At 41.2% G+C, this 18,765-nt stretch overlaps 2 protein-coding genes across 9 annotated transcripts in view; one reads left to right on the top strand and one right to left on the bottom strand.

The window, feature by feature from the left end:
* The window catches only part of DOCK1 (dedicator of cytokinesis 1), a 502,791-nt gene that overhangs the window by 236,035 nt on the left and 247,991 nt on the right, over positions 1–18,765 (bottom strand). The window lies entirely within an intron of this gene.
* INSYN2A (inhibitory synaptic factor 2A) overlaps positions 429–18,765 on the top strand; it is a 79,628-nt gene continuing 61,291 nt past the window's right edge. For all 7 annotated transcript variants that reach the window (XM_089510141.1, XM_089510138.1, XM_089510137.1 and 4 more), the window contains exon 1: positions 429–1,075. The gene's annotated coding sequence lies outside the window, so the exon portion shown is untranslated. The remainder of the gene's footprint in view (positions 1,076–18,765) is intronic.

Genomic DNA, 18,765 nt, shown 5'->3' with positions numbered 1-18,765 from the left:
TGGAAATGAAGAGAAATTCCTCTGGTGTGATAAACTCAATCGAAAGACACACACACACACACAGACACAGAGGGAGAACCCTTCAACTCTGATTATTATTACTCTTCCTAGGGACTCCCGCCCTGGAGCTGAGGGGGAAACCAACACAGACGAGGGGAGGATTACATCTCCTCTCTCCCTCAACTGGAAGACAGCCCCAACATTCCAACCCCCTCCCTTCGCCAACGGACTCTTTCCCCCCCCACCCCTCAGGCGCGAGACAGGGAGCGCCCACCCACAGAAAGAGAGAGAGTTGCGCACGCGCACTAGCCGCCGCCGCCGCCCTCTGGCGCGCCCCCTCTCTTCCAGTCAGGGACACAGCAGCGCGCGCCCAGCCATCCTCTCTCTCCAGCCCTTAAGCAGCAGCCGCACGCGCTCCCTTTCTTTCCTTCCCTCTCTCGCGCCAAGAAGAGACTGAAGACGAACGATCCGAGGAGGAGGAGGAGGAGGAGGGACGCGTTTGATCCAGCTCCCTATGCTTTGCTTCGCTTTGCTTCGCCTCGGAGGGATTGCTCTTGCTTGCCAAAAATATACACAAATGAAATAAATAAATAAACAAAACAATCTCGACGAAGACGACGACGACGGCCACGGCTCCAAAGTGGAACAGAGATATAGAGATAGATATATAGATATATAGGGGGAAAGGATTTTTCCCAACCCTCTTCTTCCTCCTCCTTTATCTTCTCCTTCTCTTCGCATCTTTTTCCTCGCCACTGACAGGATCCCAGCCTCCTTCCTTCTCTCCATTGCAGTCAATGAGGACATTTCTTGGTGTCGATGCCTCCTGACTTATAATGCTTCCCTGAGGAAGAGGAGGAGGAGGCGGAGGCGGTTGTGGTGGGTTGGAAGGGCGCCGAGCCTCAGTCTCTGGGAAGTCGCTTCAGAGAGAGAAGAAGGCGCCCCTGTTTTTGGCCGGAGGAGGGTGGGTTGGCTGGCTGGCGCGCTTTCCCGCCGAGTCTCGGCCGATGCTGAGCGGGAGCCGGGAGAGATGCCTCCTCGCCGGGGGACGCCTCGCTTCTAAGGGAGGAAGAAGGTAAGCCACCGAAATCAAAAAACACTGGCCGCATCCGCACTGCAGGGATAACCCGCTTCGAGCTGCCCTGGCTCCGCGCTCTGGAATTCTGGGAAGGGTATCTCCGGTGCCACAACCAACTACCCTTCCCAGAATTCCACAGTGCGGAGCCCGGGCAGCTCGAAGCGGGTGGGTCCCTCTGTGGCCCTGGGAGCCCAGCTCCGCCCGAGAAAGACTTGGGCAAGAAGCCACACTCTCTCAGCCTCTGGAGGGACTCTAGGGCGCCATGGGTCTGAAAGGACTTGAAGGCAGAGGAGGACGAAGACGCAGCATGGCCTCTGCCACATTTCATGCTCCTGTCCGGGAGGGACTCCCACAAGGTCCTCCAGCTGGATGGAGCAGGGCTAAGAAGCACACACACACACAAAGTTTTTGGCTTCGATCTGGCCAATCTTTTTCCTCCCAAGGTCCTACATTTCTCGGTGCCTTGTCCTCCTTTGGGGTTAGGGCATAATCTGGGAAAGAGGCAGAAGGGCTCAGGGACCTCTTCCTTCAGCTTTTCTTTCCTCCAAGGTCCTATTTTGCAGGGCCTTCTCCTCCCAAGGGAAGCGGTGCAAGGGCTCAGAGAGAGAGGTATTCACCGTGTTGTTAATCCTACACATGCACACAAGGATACCCCAAAACCCCCAGGGATGCTTTCCCACTGACTGTTCCAGCAGCAGGCTCTTGCTCCAGAGGCATGTCCCTGCCTCCTCCTCCTCCTCCTCCTGGCAGCAAAGAGAGGTAATTAGATCTACTTCTGATCTGCATGATAATGGAGAAGCCTACAAGAAGCAGATAGCCTGGTCGATAACTTGCAGTGCAGTACTTTCCCTCTCTCTCTGGTGTGCGCGCACACACACACACACACACACACACAGGAGCTCATTACTCCATAAACAACATAACTGGACTGAACCCTTCCAGTTGCCCCCCATTTTAAGAGCAGCCCCATTAAACTGGGTCAGGCAGACAAGACAAAGGGCAATAGCGCACACTGGGCTCCAAAGTCAAAGGTAGGGTGGGGGGGGGGTTTGCCCTGGCAATCTTGAGTCCTGCTGCTCCATGCTGAGAAAAGGATGGGGAGGGGTATCCCTCTGTCTTTCGCACAGGGACAGGGACCCTCTCTTCAAACCTCAACCCCTTTTCCACTCCAGGAATCAAGGGGCAACCATGATTGGAAGAAGCTAGCCAGGGATTTAGTAGGGTTGGGAAGGCTGGAAGATAAGCTTCTGGCTATTCTCTGCGCACAGGAAAGCCCTGGAATAGCATGCTGATGCCTCTCAGAGGGGTCTGTCCCACAGGAGCCACAGGAGTCAAATGGCTTGAATTCGACCTTGTCTGTGCAGACAACTTATTAGGAACTGGGACAAGGAAGTTTGGAAGGAGCCATCCCCTCTCCTAGCCCCAATTGGAACGCAGCCTTATTATTATTATTATCATGATGATGATGAATTATTTCCTACCACAATACCCTCCTAAGGCATATTGCAAAGCAAAATGACCCAGAACGCCACTGCTGTGCGTGTGAGGCGTGTGATGTGCCTCTGACCATTTTTTGCAGTCCAGAGTGGATACGTTTCATATTCACACGCTGCGGCGTCTCCAATGTATGTATCAAGGTTAACATCAAGATGCTGGGTGAAAAACTACTAGCTAGAAATCACATGACGTGATCATTCCAGTATTTTGCACAAGAGTATTCTGCCTACACTGATTTTCAAGCTACAGATGTCTCAGCAAAAAATGGTAAGCATGGAAAGAAAGAAAGAAAGAAGAGTACGTGTCATTTTTTAATCAGTTTTAGGATCATGGCTGGGGAAACAAAATTTGAAACAAAGTCTTAAAATAAGAATACAGTAATAGCATTTATTTAGTACTCTTGCCTATAAGCAGACCAAATGGATGATTGTAGTATTTACTTACAGGGTAATAACTGGCCACTGGAACATTTACACATGTAATAGACTGGTACAAATAGATCAGAACTATGGTTACACTATTGTTTGCTTAGTTTTAACATAAAATGAGTGCATGGCATTTGTGGCGGTGTCTCGTAATTATCCAGACTTCTAAGCAATGAAAACCTGGAAGGTTATTTTTCGTGGAATTTTTTAATTGGAAGCTTGACTGAAATGCTGTGAAATTAACCCTTTGTCTAATTTTTTAATCAATCTAATGAGGAGCTGTGCTTTTCAGAACGTAGTACTCTCACTTAAGAGTATGTAAATATAGTGTGCCAGCTGAAAGAATAATGATAATCAATGAAGAGACCACTACTTACTGATCCAAGGGGAAAGCATGACAACTGCTTAACATTCAGTGCACAGGTTTGTTCATTAAGCTAACAAGCAACCACTCTTACAGAAGCATCTCTGCATTTTGCAAGTTAACTGTTTAACCAGCAGAGATTGATAGCAAAAGCAGTATTGGGAAAACCTAAACTGAAATCAGCCAGTGATAAAAAGATCTAATAACTATTAGCAAAAATGAGCAGCAAAGTTATAATGGTTGTTTAAGTCTAGAGAGGCAACTTATCAAGCTGAAGAATAGGAAGGAAACAACCTTCACTATATGCGGTGCAAGCCTAGATGCACTCCATCGCTTGGGAATGTATTTTGCCTCATACTCAGCATCCATGTCTGAAACCGCCATAGCTCTGGCCACATTTATGCTCCACACATTTAGAAGTAAGCTTCTTAAGTATGTTTTCATTATTAATTTGACTCCTAGATTTTACATATGCATTTCCAAACCATCGATCTGTTTCTTCCACTTGATGCAGGAGATGGAAGAATGTAAGACAAGAAGAAAGCAAAATCTATGCTGTATTAAGGCCCTGCCACCATATTTCATGAGCAATATGCTTGGCAAACTCCCAGAGTGCACTGCTGCACCAAATACCTGAAGATTACATTTGAAAGAACTCTTCCATCATCAGCTATGAGTGCTGCTTGATTAGTAATGTTTATAATGCCATCAGTATCACACATTTTCACAGACTTTTTCGTCACTAACAACAGTACTTTGAAACTAGAAGCTAAGGAAATTTGCAACAATGTGAACTGGTTGTGTAGCATTATTAATATTTCAATCAACCTGAAAGAGAAGACAACAGATTTATTTTTCTCATTTGTCTCTAATGCTTAATATCTGTGGTCAGTACATATCATTTCCCTGTCAGGCCAGAATTCAGCAAAAATCCCTGTGTAAATTTAAGAAGAATATCTGTGGGCATTAAGAAAGGAACATGTCCTTTTTAAATTAAAAAAAAGTATTTATCTTTCGGTTACCACTGAACAACACTACTGTATTACAAAATAGCTTTAGACAAATGAAGTTGGTTGCAACTGCACTGACAGAGAAGTCACTGGAACGTAATGTTTTGACAAAAACTTGTATTGAAAATGTAGGCTCAGAAGGCTATTGAAATGGAAACCTTCAGTATATTTCCTATGTGTGTGTGTAGATAGATAGAAAGATAGATATAAAATTGCATGCACCATCACAAGCATGCCTTAATAAAATACTAGATATTAAGAATGGGTCCTGGAGAATAAGTACTTAAACATATGCCAGAAGTCAAAGAGCCATGCAACTAATTCCATATGTGCAATGGAAATGTGGCTTATGTCTATTACCACATGACAAATTACTTTTTAAAAGAAGGCAGGACTTGAGTTGAATATAATAACATAAAGTTAGAAATTTCACTTCGTTACAAAAATCTCCATTTTGGAATGAACAATATTGGCATATCCTTATGTACTACAAAAGACGTATTCAAAAAAGAGGGTTTTACAGCATAGTTCTATGCATAATCTATTCAGAAGTATGTAACATTGAGTTCAATGGAGCTTACTTCAGGCAAGTGAGATTTTAGGATTGCAGTTTTAAGGACTTGACTGCATTATTGCTACCCATGTAGGCCTTTTTACTAAACTAGGCTGTAAAAGAGAGTTACTGAGAAGGATCAGTATTATATTGCAGCTTTAAATGTTACAAGTAATCTGATACTCATAGTTTGAAGTTCTTAGATTCATTATTAATTATACAGAACATATCAACAATGTGCAACTTATTTGTTGCATCATTTACAGCTTTCAAAAATAATATACAGATCTAATCTGTAGCTTTAAATGAGGGGGGAAATGACTGGCATTAGATACAAACATTTCAGATAGGATGTGCATGCTTTTACATAATCTTATGCTCCTGGCTTCTTGACTTCACTAAGGTTTAGAAATCGAAGTCTATGTCTTACCTGCCCCCAACCACCCACTCACACCGGGGAGGGATTACCATCAGTTTTTGTGGTCACTGCATTAAGATCAGTGCAACTGACATACTTTGACTCCACAGCCAGAAGCTTCCATCTGGACTGGAACACATCCAAATGGTATTCTAATAATTAGTCAAGCGTTGATTGGATTCTTGCAAAATACTTCTGAAAGGAATGATTCTCATATGCATGTGCATTAGTTGCCACTACATTATGTGTTTACTTATAGCTCTCAGATTAACAGATGGATATGTGAAATGCCATCATTAAATGCATTATGCTTGAAATGATGTGAATCAATATGAAAAAGTATTTGTGGGGCATTTTATATAGGTACAATTTTAATTGATGTTGTAAACTTGGGAATTGTATATCCATGTGTAAACTTAACCAAAGTTGTGTTAGTGACAAAACTGCAAGGGCCAGCCAGAGACAACAGTTTTCACTAAACAATTTTCCAACAGAATCCTACAGAACAGAATTATATAAAAAGTGGCTTCCTAGTTTAATTCTAATCTTGTAATTAGGCACATTTATGACAAGATACTGCCACTTGTGAATAAATAGCAGTGTTTAACATTTCCAGATATTGTCAGTTAGTTGTTAATGACTCCCGAATACCAAATGACTAAAGCGCAAATACACTACAGCGTATTTCACTTTACAGTTCAACTGAATTCTAAGGACAGCATAATACTGGCAATACTTTTAGTCTTGTGAAGATAGAGAATCTATCTATGACAATCCAAACTTTTTATCCCATCTTTTATCTTTCATATCACTAAGCAGAAAGAGCAGTCATTCCAAATAAGCATTGAAATAATTCCAGACAATCATTAAGATCCTTCTGTATTACTCCTAAAACAGATTCTGACTAAATATTACTTCACAGTTTAGTATTTCATTAATTGTTTCATCAGCACAAGTATACAAGGTCTGTTTACTTCTAGTACCTGCAGCCTTATCAAAATATTGGTATAATAAATGTATGCAGTGTCATGAGGGAGGTGGATCCATATCTAACTAACTATAAAAAGTGTGGCCTTATTTGAATTTTCTTATGTGCAATTAAACAAGCAAGGATAAAACTGAAATAGTTCACCTGTAACACTAAACCATGGTTTAGTGCTACATTTATGTGGTTGACAATCCAGTCAAAGGGCACTGGACTCTGTGCTGCCCTTTCCCTGTTTTTTCATAGGCGTGATTTTGATAGTACTGAATTTTACTTTCCTTAGTTTGTCTCCTAGAGACTATTGCTTAATACAAACTGGGATTAGTTTAACTAGTATCAAAAACAGTAAAATTGTCTTGCAGAGAGACTAACCAGAATGTTTTTGAAACCATAACATATGGGGTAACATATGGGAATTCTTTGTAAGTGAAACTAAACACTAATTACTTTCTTTTCCAGCCATTTGGGAGGAGGGAAGGTGGTTGAGGAAGCACACCAGCCCAAGGATTTGCCACGCTTATTTCAGCTCCACCTTGTAGCATAGTCTGATATTATGGGTGAACTAGCAGCACACCATTTCTCATAGACGCATTGTAAGAACTAGTGTGTGTGTTGACAGCCATGTGTAAACTATCTCAAAATAAAATTTAGTATGCTTTTTCTAGTTTGACTTTTAAATATTAGGCATATTAAGTATTATGCATATGATTTATGCATGTACGTTTACATTATAATATACCATGCCCATTCACACATGGGGCAGATTAGGACCCATACACTGAGTCCAATTGTTAGTTTCAAGTACAACATCACCATTAAATATGTTGCTAAGTGGTAAATTCACACGTGTATAAATCACATTGATTAACTGGGTCTACACTAGTTTGCCAAGCATGTACACCTAGGTTCATATATGAAGCTCTCTTTGTGTGGTAGCAGGCCCCATGGTATTTTGTCTTGGATATGTAGAATGTATGACTAAGGGGCCGTCCCCACAGATCCAAAGGCCATGTTCCCTTCAGCCTGGATTACACAGGTGAAAATCCTGGAGCCAGAATTGGGGATGATCTTGCAGGCTGGGCATGGATCTGACCCGATCCTGGGGTAAACAGCTTTTACCCTTGGGTCAATTTGACCCCTGGTTTGCCACAGAGTTTCCTAGAATTCCAATGGCAAACCTTGCCGCACCATTGTTGGTATTGAGAAGCCCCCATCGCCATGTCTGATAAGTGTCCCATTTCTGCACCAGATGCGGCAACAGGTGACTTCTCAGTGCTAGTGATGGTGAGGGAAGGTAAGGAGCGTATGCTGGTAGCGGGTCCTGGTTCGGTGCAGGGATGGGTGTGTAAACACACGCCTGTCCCTGCACTGACTGGGACTGACTCAGGTGAGCATGGGGGCTAGAATAAATGGGCTTGGCCTGTGTCATCCTGGCCCATCAGCTCAGCACCTAAAACAAACATTTCCACTCTAAAGGGTGCAACCCCATAACCAACTAAGCATGACTGTATTGAGTAGACATATTTTTGAATACTTACAGTGTAGCTCATCACAACAGGTATCTGTTATTGAAAACACCATGTAAGAAAAAATATTGTTTATTCTCTAAGGTTGGGATCCAGATTAAAAAGAATTAGGTTCAGAAACTCTCTCCTGGCCTTTGGGCTACTTCCTATCTCTCAGTATACCTACCTCACAATGTTGTTAAATGAGAATCTCACATAAATTTCCTTGAGCAATTTAGCAAAAGGGCAGGATAGAACTGGGAGAAAACCCATAATTGTTGGGATAAAAGCAGTATAACACTCTGACCTCAGGCAATCCTAGCATTTTTAACCCCTCTGCCTTGAAAGGATTTTTGCGTCACAGAAACTGTCTAAACGTTTTTATATATAGTTTTGTACTCTTGAGGGCTAGAAACCTAGCATTTTCCTCTTTTTACATGGCATTACAAATTCTGCAATATTCAAAAGTTCAGGGCCTTTTGTGCCCTGTAGTACAACCTTGGTACTACAATGCTTGGAACGAAAGCTGTTAGGGAATACCAAGTGCTGTAAACTGTGTTTCAGAAGAAGGAACTGGCAAAACCACCTCTGAGTATTCCTTGCTTAAGAAAATGCTATGACATTTACAGGTTGCTGTAAATTGACAGGCAGTTTGAAGGCACATACACCAGAGCGAGAGATTCTTAGGTTCTTGATAATATGTATAGTGCTTTAGATTCTGATAGTCAGATATTCACTGATAGGAGAGCCACTTGCAATGACCAAAAGATTTTGGAAAGATCAAATAAGAAGGAAAGTACCTTTGGATTTTTTTCTTATTTCTTTTATGCATAATTTTCAGATGCAACAATAAGAAATGATGGCACATTACAGACTGCCCAGAAGGGGCAGTCTTGCGCCGCTGCCGGTTGCTCCATGAGGGAGCCGCAGCAGCCAAACCGTGTGGCTCCCTCGCAGAGCAAGAAAAAGCACCAAAATGGCACTTTTTCCTGGGCCCCGGAAGAGGTGCCGCAAGGCACGAGGCACGCACTTGCGGCACCACTTCTGGTGCGTGACGTCCGGACGCTATGCATCCGCGACGTCAAAATGGCGGCACCCATCTGTATAGGGTTCCGCCATTTTGACACACTCATTACGCGCAAGGGGCGTCAGGAAGCACCGCCCCTCGCATGTAATGACGGTGCCTCAAGGGGCCCAGCTGTAATGTGCCGATGTTAGAAAATATGCATGCACATACACAATTCCCTCTAGACATTCTCCCAGTTGCACTGAAAGTCATTTACCTGTAATCTGCTCCTTTGAGGCCAGGATGATATTTAAATAATTACAGCCATGTGGGCTTCCCATGGAATATGTACTGCTGTGGAAGGAGGGTATTGATTCCAAAGGAACAAATCTCATGATTGAACCCCATTGATAAGAACTTGGAAGAGTCCGCATATTCTTTAGAGAATTTTAGCCTTTGGTACAGTGTTAACATATGATGTTTAATTTCTGATTGCTGCTTACTTGGTATCCCTGTAAACATCCTTCTAGTGTGTGGGAAAACAGTATTGGGGAAGACCATTTTAAGTGACCTATACCAGAGCTTTGAAAGGCTACTTTTTTCTATTACAGTTCCCAAAAATGTGCAACTACCATGGCCAGCAGGCTGTTAGTCCACAGAGCAGTGACTCCCATAGAGCTAGAAAGTTGCCTAAAGAGCTACCAAATAAGCAAGTAATCACTGCATCAAAATGTTAGACCACACACCAAAGCCCTATGTATTTCTAAATAATATGGAGCAAAGTTCCTTGCTGACTGAAATGTGAAAAAACAGTCTTCCCCAATGTCAAATCTATGTATGTGTTTAGTGGTTAAGATTTAACCAAGCCCCCCCCCCCCCGCCCGCCAAAAACCTCTCTCTATATATATATATATGTATGTATGTATCTGTTAAAAACTAACCTTACAAATTATACTTCTTTAATACACATATCTTATGCATGTTTACCCAGAATTAAGTCCCATTTAATCCAATGGTATTTATGTTCATGATAGTGGCTAAATAATTCAATCACATGCATCTTTATTCAGAATTAAGTCCAATCATATTGAATGGGTCCACTTCTAGAAACGTATGCTAGAATTGCAATCTTTTTTTAAAGCTGTTATTTCTTTTTAGTGACAGAAGATGTTAAAGATAATGACAGTTGCACAAAATGGATATGAAAGTGCAATCATTTTTGGTAGCTCCTTTATAGATCAAAATAATATGCATTTCAGTGACAAAAAGCCTGCATTAGAAACCTATCATACATTTTATATAAATTTTAAAAAGAAAAGCTTTTAGCAATGTGCCAAAGTAGAAACAAAAGTAGTAGTACATTCTTTAAAAAAAAAAAAAACAACCAGGAACATCTAGCATATAAAAGTGCATCTGGGATCTAATTCAACAAGGATGTGAAAAGATTTCTTTCTTGCCCACAACCTTGCAATTCTAGACAAATTCCTTCAGTTAAGAAATGATTTATGAACAAAAGTCACAATATACCATAATAATGTGATTTATATCAAATTACAAATTTTAAGCATTCCATACCAATAAAATGTCTCTTTAAACAACAGATACAGGTAAACATGGATGAGATAAACAAAATAACTGAAGTGGCCTAAAGATCTGGAGCTCAAAACACAAATCATCAGTACTAAAAAATGGGCTTTATTATGTTCCCAGTCTCCTCTGTTTTACTTCTGTTAATGTTGCTTGTTACAGTTACATAATGTAAATGTTAACGTTTGACCTCCAAAATGGCATAAACCAAGTTAGACACAGCTTGTTAATTCAAACAAATCTCTCCTGCTTTGCTTCAGAATTGCAATCACCTTTATAATGCATTTTTACCTACAGTCACCTGCATTTTTAACCAGCCTTTTATCTAAGGAACCCAGTAGGAGTCAAACGCACAGATCCTGAAAGACTTTCTTTCATTCCTGCCACTTAGCCACCACTGGTTTCTTTAATTACAATCACCTTTGTAAAGATACTATCACATATTACAGCAATATAATTATATTATTGTAGAATTATTATTGGCTCCACAACAGCTAAAAGTAATTGTTGCAAACTATTCCAATCCTTCCTTCTCACATCTCTTGCCAAATCTATGCTGGACAACTTGGTATTACTGCAGTGTGGCATATGAAGTTGGTTAAAAATGCCAGGATGCCATAGTGTCCTGGGAAAAGAGCTGCTAGTTGTACTAAATAGTGAATTGCTAAGGCAGTGGCTCAGAGCAGTAAAATGGAGGTACAGCCAACTCTTTTGAAAAAGAAAGAAAGGAGGCCATAATTTACCATCCAATTATGTTGATCACGTCTCTCTTTAGCTATTAAAAGTAAAATGTATGCTTCGGTGCACTCAGTAACTATTTATTTATATAAGGTTTATATCCATAGTTCAGTTGCAACTCTCAGAACAGTTTATAATTTATATGTAAGCAAAGTGCTCCTAAAGAGCCAGTGTGGTGTAGCAGTTTGAGCATGCACTATGAGTCTGGACAGCAGGATTTGATTCCCCACTCAGCTGTTGAAACCCCCTGGGTGACCTTGGGTGAATCACGTTCTCTCAGCCTCAGAGGACGGCAAAGGCAAACCTCCTTCAAACAAATCTTGCCAAGAAAACCCAGTGATAAGTTTGCCTTAGGGGTCATCATAATGCTTCATTAGACCCAGTCTACCAAAAGCTTAGCTACAAACTTCTTTCAGTCACAAAAGTGCTACAAGATCCTTTGCATAGTGATACAGACTAACGTGGCAATGCCTTTAAATATAGATGTAAAACATACAGTGAAATCAAAACATCTCCCTGCATCCCAGCTAGCACTACTGTGGCCTAGGAGGGAAAGAAGAAGAGGCTATATCTGCTGGACCTAATCTGCTCCAACAATATCACCCTCTTTTCCTTTTGTGTCATGTCCTAATTAGACTGTAATCCTGAGGGCAGAAAACTGTTCTGTTGTTATTTTATTTGTAAAGTTAAGGTGCTATAGAAATTGATGAAGGTGGTGATGGTGAAATGCTTCAGCATAAGAGGGCTAAACCCAGGGTTATTTCTAGTTAGAGCAGACCTTTTGAAATGAATGGGACTTGTTTATCACAACTGATCTTCAAGTTCCATTGATTTTATTGGGCTTTCTGTACATAAACTACTGTTGGATTTAGTTTTTAAAAAATAACAAAGAGCAATGCTAAACAATTTGACGTAGCCACATGCAAAAGTAGTCGAAAAGCCTAATAGGAACAAGAATATACTGAATTATCCTGAAAGCTAAGGTCCAAAACACACGGCAGAAATAATCCAGTTTGAGACTGCTTTAACTGCCTTGGCTCAATGCTAGGGATTCTGGGAACTATAGTTTTGTGAGACATTTAGCCTTTTCTGTCAGAGAGCTCTGGTGCCACAACAAACTACAGTTCCCAGGATTCCCTAGCACTGAGCCAGGGCAGTTAAAGCAGTCTCAACTGGATTATTACTGCAGTGTGTTTTGCACCTAAGAGATAGGAAGAAAACTGAGCTTCCCACCTAATAGCATTTCACAGCCCTGGCACCACTAGAGTCCCAACCAACTAAATGGAGAAAGAGAAAGTTATCTTTGCTTCAGCCCAAATTCTTACTTAACCTTGAAATCTATAAATCATAACGGTGCCAAAGAAATCGTAATGGTTTTTGGGTAAGAGGGCAAACATACTTTCGGTGATATAGATATGCCACCACAAATACCATGCTGAAACATAAGATATGTTATTACAATCTAAATTATAGCTAAAATTCGATGTATACATTCCATACAATCCTAATAATGGGGCAAATTATTTTCATTCAGGCTTCATTGTAATTGTAACAATTGTAACAATATTGCTGCAGCCACAAAAGGTCACATGCAAAATGACAGACTGACTGACGGATATGCCCTCTTGATACCTATGACTTTAGACAGGCAGTTTCCATTAAGGCAAGTGGAATGCTTTCTGTACAAATATAACACATTTGGAGAATTACATTATTCAGTGTAAAATAAAAGTAGCTCAGAATCCCAAGGACTTCCTGAAAATAGAGCTTATTTTCCAGCCTCCTTCATAAACTGCCATCACACAGCTGATAGGGAAGGGGGAGCAGCCTCTCACAAGGACTTCCTCGTGGACTTTCTTTACTTTTATGAACACTATTTTAAGTTTCCACTCTGGAAAACATTTTTATTCATAATACAAATTCACACATTTTCAAAGTATGTCTGAAATCACACCTATTTTTCTTCTCTGTGTGATCCTTTTCATCTGCTGTAGATGTAGTTACAGCCTCTTTGAATCCCTAACAAAGGGCAAAAGTAGTATTCTGTGTATAATATCTGGCCTTCTTGTTTCCATGGAGACAGGCCTAGGTTCTAAAAAAAATGAAGGAAGCTATCCTCTTTGGAGCAAATAACTCGAGATAGTGGGCATGGTGTGTGACCATGAAAAGCATTACATGGGGGTAGTGGGTATAGATTGAAGATGATGCCCTTTTCACTTAAACTGCAGACGCCAAATAAGTAACACATGTAAAAGTGAGGCAAAGCCTATGAATTCAAGTAATAGCACCATGACACAATAAATGGGCTATGGTACATGTATTTATTTTTTTACACATTATTAACAACAGAAGCTCACCATTATACCACCTTTCTATGATGGTGGAACTATGATCTTGTGAGGCAAGAAACTACACAGATGGTAGCCCTGCTACTGGTAGAGTCTCCCAAATCAGAGAGGGTTTTGATGAGAAGCCAGCTGATGTTCCCAGCTACTGCTGGGTAACAGTAGGGGAGTGACAAGAGACAATGGCAATGACACCACAGCGAACATTCATTAGTACAGTGCAGAAGGAAGCACTGGTAATCCACTTCTGAGTGTCTTTTACCACACACACACTCACAAAACGCGAAAGACGAAAATGAAACAAGAAGTAATGCTGGAAGATAAAAAAAGGTACACAACAAGCTAGTGGGGAATAGCAGAGGACTCATATGAGTAGCGCTGTCTAATGATGCAACTGGACTCACATCAAAAGGATGTTCAGCTACTGATACACTCCAATGTGAAAGTCTGAAGTGCATAATGCATATAACAGTAACATAGACTGTGAGAAATATGAAATACTCAGAACCTTCAGCCCTGACTATGAAGGGCCTGAATATGACTGTTTATGCCAGTGTATCTTGGAATTCTCTCATTCAGTGTGTCACCATAAGTGTAGCCAACTTGACTTTAACAACAACAGCAAAAGAGACTCCAGGCTTCTTGTCCTATTAAAATGTTCATGTTTTAAAACTGAGGGCTTGAGTTCTGGCTTTGGGGAAGAGGGGGGATAACAAGAAAACTAGCAATACATTGAAAAAACATCTGAATGAAATTGTTGTGGACAGGATCACAATAGTAGTAAGTGACACTGTGAAACACCCCACATTATCTGATGCCTCACAGAGTCCTAGATTCCTGGACTGAATCTGAATCACTGATGACCTAAAACTCCAGTCAATGACATCTGATACAGTGAAACTGGGATAATAATGTTTTATGAACAAAGCAAGTGCATATAAAACAAGATGTAACATGTTCTGATGCAAACAGTTATCAGAAAGTTCATCCTCCCCAACCCAATGGGAGCAAATGTATAATTAATAAAGCGATTATACTTCTGTGCCAGGTATATCTCTACAGTGACACTTGAGAAAAGCAAAATGAAAGGTTCTTAGCTCATCATGAACACTTCTTCACCTTTCCCCAGTCAGGAGACACTCTCTGTGTGTGTGTCTCTGTGTGTGTACATGCACCTATGTGCTTTCAAATCACACTTTAGCCTGCCCCCCATATCCAATTTTTTTCTGTAGGTTTGTCTTACATTCAGTGCTCCATATTATTTCACATTTTATTTCAGATTTCTTCACACTGAAATGCATATTGAATTTCTCTTTTCAATAATATTATTTACTTCTAAAATGTATTTCAAAACCTTTGAAAGGTGCTTCACAAAATCATGTTATAAAATATTGTTTTGTTTTCCATTATGAGCTTTGTGGGGCAGTTGCAATTTTTTAAAGCTTCTACTATATTTTTCCAATTTACTCTACATTGATTTTTTTTACTATCTGTTCTGTACAGCAAAAGAGTTGTTTCCTTTCTATGTTTTCCTTTGAGAAGGTGAAGGGGAGCAGGAGATACTGGAAGGGCGAAGTAGCAACATTGGGACAAAGAGGAAGGAAATAGTGATCTGAGTGCACTTGGAACGATGGGTGGGCAGGGTAGGTAGACCTGAGACTCACAGCATCTCATTTATTTTTTTTACAAGAATGTCATGATCTCAGCATCAGGTGCAAAAGCAATTATGGGAAGTGCAGAGGTATTGCTCATGGGCTAATGAAATTTCTTTTACACAGCATGATAACTATACAATTAAAAATCTACATCTGAATTATTATAGATAAAGAATGCGAACACACACATACACACATATATAGGAGTGATCATTAGAGCAGCATAAAGAACTGATCAACTATAGTCACTTGTTACATTCTACAGGTTTGGAAGAATATGGGGCCTGCAAGACAAGCAATTAACATAACCATCTGTATGCTGATGACACCCAGCTGTATCTTTCTGCCCCTGACCTTTCTCCAAGGCTTGAACAGCAAGTCTCGTCCTGCCTCACAGCTGTCTCGCAGTGGATGCGCCATCGGCGTTTGAAGCTCAACATGTCCAAGACGGAGCTTCTTGTCTTTCCTCCTAAGCCCACCCTTCAACGCTCCTTTTCTGTCTCTGTGGACAACATTTCTATTCAACCAGTCCAGCAAGCCCGCAGTCTTGGTTTTATCTTTGACTCTTCTCTGTCGTGTATCCCTCAGATCCAGACCACAGCCAAGGCTTGTAGATTTTTTTTGTACAATATTGCCAAAATCCGACCGTATCTCTCCGCCTCCACTGCCAAGATCCTGGTCCATGCCCTAGTGATCTCACGACTTGATTACTGTAACGTCCTCCTGGCTGGGCTTCCTCTTTCTCACCTCCGTCCTTTAATCTCTGTCCAGCATTCAGCTGCACGCATTATCACATCCGCCCACCGCTCTGACCACATCTCTCCTGTGTTAGCATCCCTTCACTGGCTCCCCCTCCCTTTCCGCATTCAGTATAAGCTCCTGCTGTTGACATTTAAAGCCCTCCATGGACTGGCCCCTCCTTACTTATCAGACCTTCTTTCTCCTCACCTTCCCACTCGGGCCCTCCGTTCTGGTAGTCAAGGGTTCCTGTCTCAGCCCAGGATTTCCTCTGCCCCATCCCGGATTCGCCCCTTTTCACTTGCTGCCCCTCACTCCTGGAACCTTCTTCCCCCACAAGCAAGAGCCATCACTTCTTTAACTAGCTTCAAAACGGAGTTGAAAACCATCCTGTTCAGAGAAGCCTTCCCAGGCATTGCATAATTGTCGCTTACTATCTGATGTTCTTTTGTTGCCTGTTTATCGAACCATTTCCTGTATTGCTATGTACTGTATATGTATTATCCTACTTGAGAGTATGTATTTTCCCTGGATGAAGATTAACCTTCCATTTTGAAGCCAAGCCCTCCCTCCAGTCCATCTGCCTTGGTCCAGGCCTCAGAGATAGAGAGGAACTGCTGGACCTCTTACCCTTTCCCGCCACCACTCCCTTCTCCTTCTGTGTCATGTCTTTTCAGATTGTAAGCCCGAGGGCAGGGAACCGTCTAACTAAAAAGACTGCATGTACAGCGCTGTGTAAATTTACAGCGCTTCATAAATAAAGGTTAATAATAATAATAATAATAATAAGGTAGACTTAGAAATTAAAATCTCTTCCAGTTCTGAGAAATAGCATGTAGTGCCATTGTTCTAAAGCAATAAAATAAAATAAAATAATCCCATTTTATGGTTTGAAAACACTGACACTTAAGAGATTTTCAGTTTGCCACTGAATTAGAAACATTTTTTTACAGTTACTATTAAACCAATGAGAACCAGAAATCTCTATTGATCTACAGGAGTGGCTCTTACATTTTGGTCCTCCAAGATGCTGAGGACTTCAGGTTCCAGAAATACTAACCATTAATTATTATAGTCATTAGGCATGAAATACTCAGAGGTGGTTTTGCCAGTTTCTTCCTCTGAAATACAGCCTACATTCTTTGGTGGTCTCCCATCTAAGCACTAATCAGGGTGGACCCTACTTAGCTTCCAAGATCAGACAGGACCTGGTGTTGCTAGGGTACTGGGCATGTAGAAATGCCTTTTATTCAGTATTGCTTCCCAAGTTGATTTTAAGCTCTTCAAAATTTAAAAGGAACCTTTACATGAGGAGCACAGCATATCTTGATAAATTATAAATCCCAGAGCTTCGTTAGACATATACATGTCATCACACAGTTTTCCAGCCCATATCAGAAAAGCTGTCTTGCAATTTGGGGGTGCTGAAGATTGGAACTGGTAGCATTGTGGCTTGAAACTACACTCATCTCTCCACATTTGTGCCTTTGACTTTTGGATTTGATTATTCACAGATTTTATAAATATGTTCTCTCTAGGAATATCTAGGTCCTCCAGCGCAACTCTATGGTCAACTTTAACCAAAAGTCAAATGGAAGGACCTAGAGAGAACTATCCACTTGACATTTGTAGTTCCTCCAGTGCAGTTCTGTGGTTAATGTCTGGCAGATGTTGACCGCAGAGTTGCACTGGAGGACCTAGAGATTCTTAGGGAGGTGTTCTCTCAGGCAAAAACACAGTGTTTAGTTATTTGTGGTTTGTGCAGTCGAAGGCTTTCATGGCCGGCATCCATAGTTTTTTGTGGTTTTTTCGGGCTATGTGGCCATGTTCTAGAAGAGTTTCTTCCTGATGTTTCGCCAGCATCTGTGGCTGGCATCTTCAGAGAATGCTTGCCTGGAAAAAGTTGGTTATACACAGTATACACACACACACACACACACACACACACACAGAGAGAGAGACTTTTTCCAGGCAAGCATTCTCTGAAGATGCCAGCCACAGATGCTGGCAAAACGTCAGGAAGAAACACTTCTAGAACATGGCCACATAGCCTGAAAAACCCACAAAAACTATTTGTGGTTTTTCCACATTCATGGGGGTCCTGTGCCCCTAACTCCAGTGAATGTGGAGAGATGTATGTAGTACCTAACCAAACATTCCATAGTCAGCTCAGAGTTTTATTTTAAGATGGCACAGAAAGTAGTGTTGTAACCATTTCCCCTTACTTTAAATCTAACCAACTGTATCACATCTGAAGTTACTTGAATGACATCTGTCCCCAAATTTGGCAAGTAATATGAAATATAAGAAATATAGTCTTTTGAACTTGTGGGGTCAACAGGGCAATATAACCAGCCTACTTGAACTTCAGGCTCTAAACATGGACTCTAGGTTAATCTCCTGCTCATAGATTTGACAGAAAGGGGCCAGTACTTATAATTTCCTTTATGAATCTTGATCTGGGAAACATCTTTCCAACCAAGACTGGCTTTGGAGAGATCTGTGTTATGGGCATCTGTGTGTTGACCACATATTGGTGAATATATGCACTCCCAATTTTATGAACTTCTTGAACATGACTGAGTGGGCCACATTTATGTGACCCCACTCGCCACTAATTTCAGCTCTGCATTATACAGCTTGGTTATCATGGTTGAATTCATATGCTGTTTTCATTTTATATCTTAACAGACTTTTCAGAATAGCTGTTAAGAGGACCTTATTGTTGCCTTGGATTGGTTCAAAAAATAAAAATGAGTCTCATCTATAAACTTTTGCATGTAATAATAATCAGACTGAGTTGTGCAGTGGGCCCTCCATATCTGCTGACTTGCCATTTGAGGATTCCAGCATTCGCAGGT

This window comes from Sceloporus occidentalis, unplaced genomic scaffold (genome assembly GCF_023333645.1).
Source record: "Sceloporus occidentalis isolate IW3139 unplaced genomic scaffold, rSceOcc1.0.p SCAF_2, whole genome shotgun sequence".
In the NCBI taxonomy this organism is placed as follows: domain Eukaryota; kingdom Metazoa; phylum Chordata; class Lepidosauria; order Squamata; family Phrynosomatidae; genus Sceloporus; species Sceloporus occidentalis.
Note: the sequence above shows the minus strand (reverse complement) of the source record. Positions and strands in the feature narration are given on the sequence as shown.